General features: G+C 40.8%; 1 long non-coding RNA gene across 1 annotated transcript; it reads right to left on the bottom strand.

The window, feature by feature from the left end:
- Positions 1 to 2,236: 2,236 nt before the first annotated feature.
- On the bottom strand, positions 2,237 to 3,307 carry LOC111890988 (uncharacterized). The gene is made up of 3 exons (XR_002850068.3): positions 2,854 to 3,307; positions 2,596 to 2,711; positions 2,237 to 2,447 (listed from the first exon to the last, which is right to left on the bottom strand). It is a non-coding gene; the product is annotated as an uncharacterized LOC111890988 (long non-coding RNA).
- Between the last annotated feature and the right edge of the window lie 10,156 nt (positions 3,308 to 13,463).

The raw sequence follows: 13,463 nt of genomic DNA on the forward strand, positions 1-13,463 counted from the left end.
AATTTAAACTATAAAACCTAAAGGGCAAAATATGAAACTTTTCATAACTACAAGGATCAAATAACAAATCATTCAAATTAACATTTAATCACATAATTATCCATATTTGATTTATTTAATGATTTCTTGCAAAACAATTTATCAAATTACTCAAAATAATTAATCAATTATCTTATAAGGAAACAATTATCTTATTAATTGATAAATATCTTCAATTAGATCAAAAATATAGTCAAATATATCATATAATCGGATTAATATTGATCTAACATGATAAGGTAACTATCCATAAGCAAAAACAGCAAGAAATCCCGAAGTACCCTCCATCTGACGAGCTGACTCGTCGAGTCAGGCTTGGACTCGTCGAGTCACCTTGGACTCGGCGAGTTCAGCTATGGACTCGGCAAGTCCAGCCTCCAAAACACCAAAAAACGAATTTTTTAGATATGTCAAGCATCAATACAATAGAAACCATTCAAGGCTCTGATACCACTGATGGGTTTTGGTCATAAGACATCCTATGTGCTCATACAAACCCTAATGCTTGGATCTAGGTTTCTCTATTGTACATGCTTTGAATCCAAGACTATGAACCCTAATTCTAGCATAAGGAAATCAATATCAACATATAATTAGGTTTAAGAACATACCTTGATTGTTATATAGCAATAACAATCCAATTCCTCCTTAAATTGACCTTGGAAAGTTGAGAGTCACAAGTGTCACTCCTCCAATGGCTTACAAACACCATAAGCAAGTGGAGAAGGTATAAAGAGAAAGGAGGGAGGTTAGAATTCGTCCTTAGGACCTCTTGGGAAGGGTTAGACGAATTCCTAAGCCCTAGGGGGTTTATATAGGTGTAAAGATTAAGGTTTTAGTCCTTATCCTTATCTAGTTGCTTGTCCACCAAGCAACCATAAGATAAGTCCTAGAAACCCTTATCCTAGTCGAATTCTAAGGGATTTACACCTCAAATTCGTTCACCATATATATAAGATAATCCTTACCTTATTTTGTAACTATCACATAATTACAATTCAACCCCTCTAGTTTAATTAATTACACTTGATCACAAAATTAATTCTTAAATAATTATTGACCAATATTAATTAAACAAATATGATTTCTCCTTTAATATGTTATTCTTATAACATATTAATAAATCATAATAACCTCTCTCTCTTTATTTATTTCTCCAATCAAGTTGCTTTGGTGAAGGCAACCCAAAAGGACCATGCACCATCGGGTCAAATACATACCAAAATAGTTATGGACTTAGACACTAATCCAACATACATATGATTCGTAAAATTGTCATAAATGTACGTATATTTTTAATTTAGCAAACCAAGGTTTAACAAATTTATAAATTTTACATTCATAAGGAACGAGTTTAAACTTTTATATATATATATATATATATATATATATATATATATATATATATATATATATATATATATATATATATATATATATATATAGTACAAGTTATATAACAAATTATGATATGAAAATAGATTATAATTATTAAGAAATGGTTTATAAAAGTTTTTAGTATACATACATGTGTATGCAAGAGGAAAACACCAATAATACATCCCAAATTTATTAACCAATAATACATACCAAATCAAACAAATGCATACCTAATTAAAAGAAGAAAGGAAGAATGTTGTTTGTTTTTTCTGAGGCAAAATGTATGCAGTCTGCGGACCACATCTGTAGACCTCTTCAGTAGAAGAGGTGGACCAAACGTCTGCAGTCTAAAAAAAAAGACTTATTGTTTTTTTTTAATATCTACGGGCTACTAAAATAAACTGAAATCTAAATAAACTGATTTTTTTAAACTTCAAAGTGTTTTTTTAATATTTTTATGACTTTGTTATAAATAATCAACGAATCTAGATCAACTTTTATGTATTATTGTATAAAAAATAAAAATAAAAATAATATAAATTAACATATATATTTGATAAAAACCAACAACTTTGATTGCAAAGCTATAACTAAACATTATAATTAGTGATCAAAAAATTTGATACATAAATGAATGAATAAAAACTTTGATTTTTTCAATTAAATTCATTAAAAACGTACCATAAATATTATCTCGAGAAATTGACAATATTGTATTAAATAATGTTTTACAAAATTTGGCAAAAAAATATAAAAATATATTATGATTTTTTTTCATATTTATATAAACAACTTCAACGACTATTATTATAACAAATTTTTATTTATATGTTTTTTTAGGCTGGAAGATGTCTGAAGATGTTAAAGACTCTGGTCCATATCTACGCCAAGAAGAGAACAAGCAGACATTTTTAGGTCTGCAGTCTTCAAAAAACAAACAGTCTGCAAAGGCTAATATCTGCGCATGGTCTTGCCGTCTTCAAAAAACAAACAATCTGCAAAGGCTAATATCTGCGCGTGGAGGCTTCCTGTAGACAACAAAAAAACACTACCTCAAACTCAACTTAAAATCTCTCATCTGATTACAAAATGAAATCATAAGAAATCGGCCTATAAGATTATAACAAATGACTTCAAGAATTATAACAACTGCCTTCAAACCATTCAAAGTTTCACCTGGACTCTTCTTCTTCGTGAACTGTCAAATGAAACAAACCCAAACGCCTCCATGTTTCCTTTCATTCTGCATCAGTTCCAGTCAAGAACACAAGAACAAACACCCATCGATTTCCCTGTAAAACATAAACCCAAACATCTATCCCAGTTCATCCATCGATATCAGCCAACCAAAAAAGAGAGAGAGAGAGAGAGAGAGAGAGAGAGAGAGAGAAAAGAAGAACAGGGGAGCTGCTGGAGCAGCCCCCATTTAATTACCTGCAAATCGCCGGAGGGAGGCTGTCCCTCTCCATATTGCTCGTCGATCACCACCGAGAGCGAAGCCTTTTCCCCTTTTACCATCTCTTCGGCCATACCGGAACCCTCCCTTTCCACTGATCGAGCCCCTCGCACCCTCCACTTCTTCCGTCGAGCAAACCCACCGAGGATCTAGACTCGTCGCTACTGCTGCTCGCATCGCTCTAGGCGGACCCGCTTCTTATCCCCATTCACACCCCGCAGCGGGACGAGAAGAAGAAGCCTCGCCACCTCCACCTCCTCGTGCGAGCTTTTCCTTCCTTTCAGTCCTCTTCTAGGCCTGCGACGAGCAAGGGAGCAGAAGCCGCGCTACTGCCTTCGTGCGCCTCTTCTCCACTGTAATCATCCGTCCCACCAACTTCGTTGATTCATTTCATCCTTCAACAAATGACGGGGACAAATGAGCCCTAATTTCCTTTAAGTTAGATCAACCGATCGTCTCCCAGGCTTCAACAAAAACACGTTGATTTTGACCAAGTCAAAATCTAAAGAAACTCAAACTTTCATTTAAATTTATCAAAATCTACCTTCATTTGACAAATACCTAACAAGATCAGTCTCAATCCCCAAACATTGATTTCATTTATTTAAACCTGCCCCTCCCATGGAGATTTCATAGCAAAATCAGTCCATTTTGTAAACTTAACTTCCATTTAAACCCTTTCGGTCTCTCCTTTGAAATATTTTAACAAACACAGTCCTATTTTTGGTTAATTAAATTACCCAATCCCCCCCCCCCCCCCCCCCCCCCAATAGTTTAAAGGACCTAGAGTATTTCAAAGTTCAAGAATTCTGGATTTGCAGTTTATCACGTCTAGCTTCTCAAAGAAACCGAATTCGAACGATTCCAACTCACGTTTCACGTGTGAGTGCTTATGGCATTTTTTAATATTTTAATATTTTGCGGGGGGTGGGGTGGGGGGGGGGGATACGTGTGCCTAAATATTTTGTTTATTCAAATCAATTTCTTTTTATGCGGAAATACAATAAATATAGTTTATAAAAATATCATTATTTAACAATTTCTCATTTTGTTACGAATAAACTAGTATAAATTTTTCATATACGTATTATGGTTATTTTAAAAACTTTGGGATGTCATCGTCAATACAGTATAAAAGCATAATAAGAAATAATACATGTCTTACAAAGATCTAATACTCTAATGGCCAATAATCCAAAGATCTCTCATCTAATCATCATGTCACACCCCCGACCGGCAGCAGAAACACCGGGCAGTGTAAATTCATTCTTGTATCACAGTTATCAAATATATATTGAACAGTACAAAACAATTTTATAAACTACACACCTTTATTGATGATAGAAAGTTACATTATTCTTGTTTCCTAGTAATTATTACATAGTATCCGAAATATGGTACACGCTTTAATAGATATATGTTCGATTCGAACAGAAAGGATAATAGTAAAACTTCTCCTATTCGAGAAATTCAGCTTATCAAGTTCCTGGAAACATATGTATTTTTAAAATACGTCAATATAAAGTTGGTGAGTCCACATGTTTTGACTACGAGTAAAATAGTAATTTTTCCATGTTCAAAAGTATAAAACATAGTTTAAAAGTGTCATTCTGACTCATACTTGTCTCCAACATATAGTATATATCTTAGGTATAATAGTTTACTTATTAAATAAGTTATATACCTAAAATCTTCATATACTTAAATCAAGGAAGGTTATTACGTATAAATCTTATTTCAATTCTATATGAGTACATATGCTAGGTATAATTTGTTTACTTAATGAATAAGTAGAATACCAACAAGTTCCTTGTACCTAGAGTATAAGTGTTTAGGAATGAATGCAAGAAATATACAAAAGTTTGAGGTTCACGATGTGAGCATAATGTATCACGGCGTGAGTATGCAAGAACGGGATCAAAGTTACGCAAATAAACAATGACAACATCATACTTTGATTCCTCACGACGTAAGCGTCCAATTCTTACAGCGTGAGAACGTAGATTGTTAAATATGATTAATGACAAATCTTATTTTTATCATGCGAGGAATGTGTCATGAAAAGTAGCTCCTGGCGTGAGCATAATAGGCTCACGATGTGAACACAAATCAGAGGCTTAAATTATTCTGATTAAGAACAGATCATTACGGATAAAATACCCCAAAACACTAACCCTACGATGCAATTTACATACTTAAACTCCCTAAGTGCTATTTTGAAAGGATTGAAGGGTCTGAACTTCAACTTGTTGCATTAAGGTAACACTTATACGTTTATAACATCAATTTCTTTGAAATTAAGGCTCTATGTAGTTTTTTTATTGAAAACCTAGATGGGTAATTTTTGTTCAATAGATGAAAGTCTTTTCTTTAATTGATATTACATACTTTGAATATAGCTTAATACAGTGTTTATGGACTTTATATGTTATTTGGAATTTGTGAGGAATTAAGCTCTAGGTTAAGGAAGAAGTGACTTAATGAGTTAAGTCCTTAATTGATTAGTTGTGATGTTTATGTATATAACACAGTTACAATGAACTTGATAAGGGAATTTATGTATAAATTCAAGTTGTATATGTAAAGATTCTTATTAATAATCAAGGATGGTATGGCCTTAATATTAAAGAGTGATATGAATGAGCATAAATGTGTGATTCATTGTGTTAATAATAAATGATTGTTTAATAGGGAAACAAGAGGAAGGTAAAAGCAAAGAAGTCTCAATTTCAAGTTATCATCCACACAAGCTGTAGGAGACAATGTGATTAAAAGTGCATTTTACTTACAAGTTTTTGAACAAATATTTTTTAGTTATATATATATATATATATATATATATATATATATATATATATATATATATATATATATATATATATATATATATATGATGTTTAGTTTTCAAGGTCTTGGTATATGATGGTGATAGAATTATTAGGAAAACTTGATCATAACTCGAAATGGAGTTAACATGATAAACTACGTTTAAAGTGAAATTTGAGAGTCTTGGAATGGAGACTAAAATGGAACATTGAATTGGTTAACAAGTTAAGCATTGGAGAAAGGGGAAAATGATGTTATGATGTTGATTTAACAACTTATATGAATTTTGGAAATTGAAAATTATATAAAGGGTTTATTTTGAAAATTCATTAACTTAATTATATGTTTCAAAATGCAAATTTTGTTTTTCGGATTAAAGAAAAGGATGTGAAGATCTTATGTAAACGGGGATAGAAAATGTAACACCGTAAATTTCAAAACAATTTTTCGTATTTTATAAAAACATAATTCATTCATTACTCATAAAAACATCATTGTTTGAAACTCAATTCATAACATATATCAATCCCAAGATCTCATAACATAAAAATCTCGTGTGTGTACTGATCAGGTCAGCGCCTTCCCGCGATCCTCACTAGTACCTGAAACACATAACACATAACACTGTAAGCACGAAGCTTAGTAAGTTCCCTAAAATACCATACATAACACATATTAGCCACTCGAGGCTATAACTCTGTGGGTCCGTGCACCCAAACTCTGTGAACACTCTGGTTCTATCTCTGTGAACCTTCCGGTTCTAACACTATAAACATACACAACATAAATCACATAGAATAATGCAGTGCAACACATAACACATACATAGCATACAAACACTGTATCACATAACTCTTATTACCTACTCAAGGTAAAGTATAGTGAGAAGACTCACCTCGGATATCTCAGTAAATCTCTGACTCGGTAAACATAGGTCTAGCTCCTGACTAATCACATGAAATAAATACTCTAATTAATACAACCCTCAGGGCTAGGCTAATCTCTCTCTCTCTCTCTATACATCCTCTAGGAAGGGTAAAAGACTATCCTACCCTTCCGATGACTCTAAGGTCCAAACATTGACTAACCCTAAAAGTCAACGGTCAACCTTGACCAAACTCGCCGAGTGCACAACTGTGACTCGGCGAGTCCACACGTGTTCTTCACTCTCTTAGTCCTCATTCAACTTACTGAGTCAACCTCAACTCTGCAAATCATCACCGATCATAATCTGTGAAATGTCCCGACCCAACTAGCCGAGTCCGGCTCCTGACTCGGCGAGTACCATCGTGCACTCTGTCCTTTACATTCCCTCTGACTCACCGAGTCACTTCCCCAACTCAATGAGTCACCAACTGTGTGATTATCGGGAAACCATCGTCCTACTCGGCGAGTCAGCTATTGGACTCGGCGAGTTCATGCCATGCTCAAGCTGAACTGACCTCCTGAGGTCAGATCCGCTCCTCTAAACCGTAGATCCAGCTTCCCAAAGCATTATAATCACGTAAAGCTAACATCTTGGTGCTCATGCAAAGGCTCAAAGGCCTTATTTGAAGATATGACCTCTAAAATGACATCCTAAGCTTATAACCCCCATTAACACTCATAAAGCTCAAGGGAAAAGGGTCTCTGGACCTCTTTGGGTCCAGATCTATAGCACCAACACGAGAAGGGACCAATTACACAATATAACCTTCCTCTAAAGGGGCTAAAAAGCCCTAACTCTAGGAATTACACCATAAACTGAAGAAGGGTCAAATGAATACCTCAAAATGAAGTCTCTGAGCCCTGGAATCACTGGATTAGCACCCTCTTCAGCCTCCTCTTGTCTTGGTCCTCTTTTATTTGCAAAAACACTAACAAATGATCAAGAAATGGCTCATTTCCTCTCACAATCGCTCTAGCTCACTTAGGGTTTCTCTCTGGGGTCTGGTAGCCGCAAATGACGACCATAAGGCCCTTTAAATAGGCCCCAAACCCGAGGAATTAGGGTTTCATTAAGCAGCATGGACTCGCCGAGTCCTCGGGGCGACTCGCCGAGTCCGACCATCAACCCGAATAATGATTCGCGTCTCTACTCGGCGAGTCTACGCACCAACTCGCCGAGTTCTTCCACAAAACTTGAAATACACCGAATAAATATAATACCTGAAATTCCGGATGTTACAATTCTCCCCCACTTGAATCAGACTTCGCCCTCGAAGTCTCATCCAAGTAATAGCTCCGGATACTGCTCACGCATCTCCCGCTCCGGTTCCCAAGTCAACTCGGATCCTCTCCGATGTTGCTACTAAACCTGCACCAGAGGCACCTCCTTGCTCCTCAGAACCTTGATCTTCCGATGCACAATCGCAACTAGTCTCTCCACGTAGTTCAGGCTCACATCCACCTGAATGTCCTCTAACGTCACTACCGCCGACTCGTCGGCTATACACTTCCTCAACTGAGACAAGTGGAAGGTATTATGAATCCGCTCCAACTCCGCAGGTAGCTCCAAGCGATACGCTACCCTGCCCACCCTCGCGATCACTCTGAATGGCCCAATATATCGGGGCCCTAGCTTGCCCCTCTTCCTGAATCGAATCACTCCTTTCCAAGGAGATACCTTTAGGAGAACATAATCACCGACTTGGAACTCAAGCTCAGATCGTCGCCTATCTGCATAACTCTTCTGGCGACTCTGAGCGGTCAACAATCTCTGCCTGACCCGCTGTATCTGCTCTGTCGTCTGAAGTACAATCTCCGTGCTACCCATCACTCGTTGCCCTACCTCTCCCCAACAAATGGGAGTCCGACACCTCCTCCCATACAACAGCTCAAAGGGCGGCATACCAATGCTCGAATGACGGTTGTTGTTGTAGGAGAACTCCGCTAAGGGCAAATACGTGTCCCAACTTCCGCCAAAATCCAACACACATGCTCGGAGCATGTCCTCGAGCGTCTGAATCGTCCGCTCGCTCTGACCGTCAGTCTGTGGATGGTATGCGGTACTAAAATGCAGCCTCGTACCCAACTCCTCATGGAATTTCTTACAAAATCAGGAAGTGAAACGCACATCTCGATCTGACACAATCGAGATCGGCACCCCATGCCACGATACCACCTCTCTCACATATAACTCTGCTAACTTCTCCACAGAAGAAATCTCACTAATGGAGAGAAAGTGAGCGCTCTTTGTTAAGCGGTCTCTTATCACCCAAATCGCATCGACACCCCTCGTCGTTCTCGGCAATTTGGTGATAAAATCCATGGATATCTGCTCCCATTTCCACTCTGGGACTTCCAGTGGCTGCAACTTACCATGCGGTCTCTGATGTTCGGCCTTAACCCTACGAAAGGTTAGGCACCTCTCAACAAACCACGCTACATCTCTCTTCATACAGGGCCACCAATACTCCCTTTTAAGATCCAGAAACATCTTAGTGGCCCCGGGATGGATCGAGAATCTTGATCTATGCGCCTCCTCCATCAAGATGGTACGCGTTCCTCCAACAAACGGTACCCAAATCCGACCCTGGAAGGTCATAAGCCCTCTGCTATCGGTCACGAACTCTGACACCTTCCCGATAACTCGCTCTCTCTTACGGTTCTCCGGTCTCACTGCCTCAGCCTGAGCCCCTCTGATGGTGTCCAACACCGGAGTCATCACCGTCAACCTCATACGAATATCCCGAATCGGGGCGCTCTCTGCCCTACGACTCAGGGCGTCGACTACCACATTAGCCTTGCTTGGGTGGTACAGGATCTCGCAATCATAATCCTTTACTACATCCAACCATCTCCTCTGACGCATGTTCAGGTTTGGCTGATCCATCAAATACTTCAAACTCTTGTGGTCCGCGTATATCGTACACCGAACCCTATACAGATAATGGCGCCAAATCTTGAGGGCGAACACCACAGCCCCCAACTATAGATCATGGGTGGGTTACCATGCCTCATGGGGCTTCAGCTACCTCGATGCGTACGCGATCACATGCCCTCTCTGCATCAACACCGTGCCCAACCCAGATATTGATGCGTCACAATACACCACGAAGTCCTCCATTCCCTCTGGAAGAGCCAACATCGGGGCTTCGCACAATCTCTGGCGAAGAGTTTCAATGAGGCCTGCTGCTCTGGGCCCCATCTGAACACCACACCCTTCCGGGTCAACCTGGTGAGAGGAACAGCAATCTTGGAGAAATCCCTGATGAACCTCCGATAATAGCCGACCAACCCTAGAAAACTCCTGATCTCGGAAGGAGATTTCGGCACCTCCCAACTCATCACCGCCTCGATCTTGGCCGGATCAACCAAAATCCCCTTTTGGTTAACGAGGTGACCAAGGAACTGCACCTCTCGTAACCAAAAATCGCACTTGGAGAATTTGGCATAAAGCCTCTCCGATCTCAGCACACTGAGGATTTCTCGCAAATGCTAATCATGCTGCTCCCTGGATCTCGAATATACCAAAATGTCGTCAATGAACACAATCACTGATCGATCTAGCATCGGTCTGCATACCCTGTTCATAAGATCCATGAACGCTGCATGCGCATTGGTGAGCCCGAATGGCATCACCACGAACTCGTAATGCCCATAACGAGTCCTGGATGCGGTCTTCTGGATATCCTCCTCGCACACCATCATCTGATGATATCCAGATCTCATAACAATCTTGGAAAACCAAGATGCTCCCTGCAGCTGATCGAACAAATCGTCAATCCTCGGCAAAGGATAACGGTTCTTGACCATTAACTTGTTCAGCTCTCGATAATCTATGCACATTCGGTGCGAACCATCCTTTTTCTTCACAAAAAGGATCGGTGCTCCCCACGACGAGCTGCTCGGCCGTATAAACCCCTTCCCCAACAGCTCCTGAAGCTGCGAAGATAACTCTTGCATCTCTGGAGGTGCAAGGCGATAGGGCGCCTTGGCAATAGGTGCTGCCCCTGGAATCAAATCAATGCGAAACTCAACCTGCCTCTCGGGAGTCACACCCAGTAACTCCTCGGGAAAGACATCCGAGAATTCACGCACAATCGGAACCTCCTCAACCATACTTATTCTCTCTGCATCAACTCTCGTATCTATCACATACGCTACAAAACCACTACAGCCTTGCTGTAGACTCTGCCTCGCTCTAGCAGTCGAACAAAACGCTGAATCGGGACGGGTACCCTCGTCGTACACCGTAAGAACTCCCCCACTTGGGTCTCGTATAGTCACCAGCTGCCGCTCGCAGTCGATAACTGCTCCAAATCTGCTCAACCAATCCATGCCTACGATGACACAGACGTCCCCCCATCACAATCGGGACCAAATCAATAGGAAACTCTACACCGAAAATCTTGAGTACACATCCTCGAATCACCTCCGTGGCATACACTGCTCTCTCGTCGGCGATGGAGACTCTCAGAGGTCGACTCAACGCCTCTCGACTAATACTGATGTGCTGATTAAAGCCAACGATATAAAAGATCGACTTGCACCCGAGTCAAATAACACCAAAGAAGGTACAAAACTCACAAGAAAAGTACCTACGCAAAACATAATATAAGCACAAAATCTCTGACATTAAAATAAATACATGAAAGAATACATACCAGCCACGACATCGGGCGCTGCGCGGACCTCTTCCGCAGTCCACTGGAAGGCTCTCCCCCGAGCCTTTGGCGTCTCGGTCTTCACCAGCCGACTATCAGAAGCTCTAATAGCATTAGGGGCAGACCCCTGAGAAGCTCCCTGTGCCGACCCTCACAGCAGCGGACACTCGGCCTTCCGGTGTCCGGTCTGGTTGTAGTGGAAACACACTGCAAACCCCTTGGGGTAGTCCTTGGCCATATGCCCCTCCTTGCCACACTTGTAGCAAGATCCAACTCTACAAACTCCATCATGACTCTTGCCTCACTTTCCACAAGTGCGGCCCTTCTGGCTCCCTGCTCCGGGATCATTGGGCTTGGCCCGCTTGGCTGGCGGCTGAGACTGTGCCGGTCGCCGATTCCTCCCCTGAGACTCCGCCTCCTCCCTAGCCTGAGTCTCTAGCTCGATCTCCCTCTTACGGGCATTTGCCTGAAGCTTGGCAAATGTCCGGTATGAGGAGTTCGCCATGAACTCCTTAATATCTCTCCTCAAAATACTCAGATAATGGCTCATACGTGCCTGCTCAGTAGATACGTGTTCAGGGCAGAACATCGCCCTCTCATGAAACATCCTGGTAATAACCGTAACAGACTCCGTACTCTGCTTGAGGGTCAAAAACTCATGTGCCAACTAATCCCGTTCCACCGGGGGAACGTACTCATCACAAAACATGGCGGTGAACCTCTCCCAGGTCACCGCAGCAAGCTCTGCTGGAGAATAATGTGCTGTCGTGAACTTCCACCAGTCCTTCGCCCCCAGGCGAAGCTGGTTTAGCGCAAATCAAACCCTCAAGTGCTCCGGGCACGAGCTTGTATAGAAACACCCCTCAATGTCAGATACCCATCTCATCGCTGCAATCGGATCCCGCGTCCCATCAAACTCTGGTGGCTTCGTGTTGCTGAACTCCCTGAACAACAACAAGTCACCTCCCTGCGGCCTAGCAACAGCGACGGCTGCGGTGGCCGCTGCAATAGTAGCCTCAGAAAAAGCGGCATAACGCTCGTCAAAAGTTTCAATCAGCATGGTCTTAATAGACCCAAACATCTCTGGTATCTCTGCCCCGATGGCCGCAGCCACCTCCTCATGGATGATTCGGCGGATCTCCTCATCACTAGACCCGCTGCTCTCTGGCGCATGACGTGTCCTCACCATGATTTACCTCTGAAATAAAACATACGATATATTAGAAACTCACTCAAGCATACTCACACTCGAAAACTCATCCCTCCTTGATCCCTGTCATCCCAAAGATTCTTACTTGAACTGTACACCGCCCCGGTGTTTTTGGTAGTACAGGCCCAATACTACCGTCCACACCGTATCAGTATACACCCCAAGTCCTCCTCCTAGGATCCCAAATCCCAAGTACTCTATTATGCATAATCCACTCTCTAACAGATCTCTCATAAGCTCCTTACTGCTACCTACTCACTCTCCAGCATTTCATAGCAGCTCACCCCCCTAGGCTAAGGCATCACAAATCAGGCCACTCAAGTCCTAATAGGAATACCTAGCCCAATCTAGCACGAGAATACATCATATCAATCTTATAAACATATAACATAAGGGTATTTTGGGAAATCACCATTCGGGCGCTGACTGATCGTACACACGACTCTGCTCTGTGTTTTCCAAAAATCTTTTACTCTTTTTAGAAAACTTGGTTCTCTTTTGAAAATATTTCTCAAATCCTCAGTTTGAGTTCAAATACGCCCGAAGGTGTACTCGAATCCCTCAAACCGAGGCTCTAATACCAAGTTGTAACACCGTAAATTTCAAAACAACTTTTCGCATTTTATAAAAACATAATTCATTCATTACTCATAAAAACATCATTGTTTGAAACTCAATTCATAACATATATCAATCCCAAGATCTCATAACATAAAAATCCCGTGTGTGTACTGATCAGGTCGGCGCCTTCCCGCGATCCTCACTAGTACCTGAAACACATAACACATAACACTGTAAGCATGAAGCTTAGTGAGGTTCTATCTCTGTGAACCTTCCCGTTCTAACTCTGTAAACATACACAACATAAATCACATAGAATAATGCAGTGCAACACATAACACATATATAGCATACAAACACTGTATCACATAACTCTGATTACCTACTCAAGGTAAAGTATAGT

The sequence above is a fragment of the Lactuca sativa genome, chromosome 7, assembly GCF_002870075.4.
Source record: "Lactuca sativa cultivar Salinas chromosome 7, Lsat_Salinas_v11, whole genome shotgun sequence".
Classification (NCBI taxonomy): domain Eukaryota; kingdom Viridiplantae; phylum Streptophyta; class Magnoliopsida; order Asterales; family Asteraceae; genus Lactuca; species Lactuca sativa.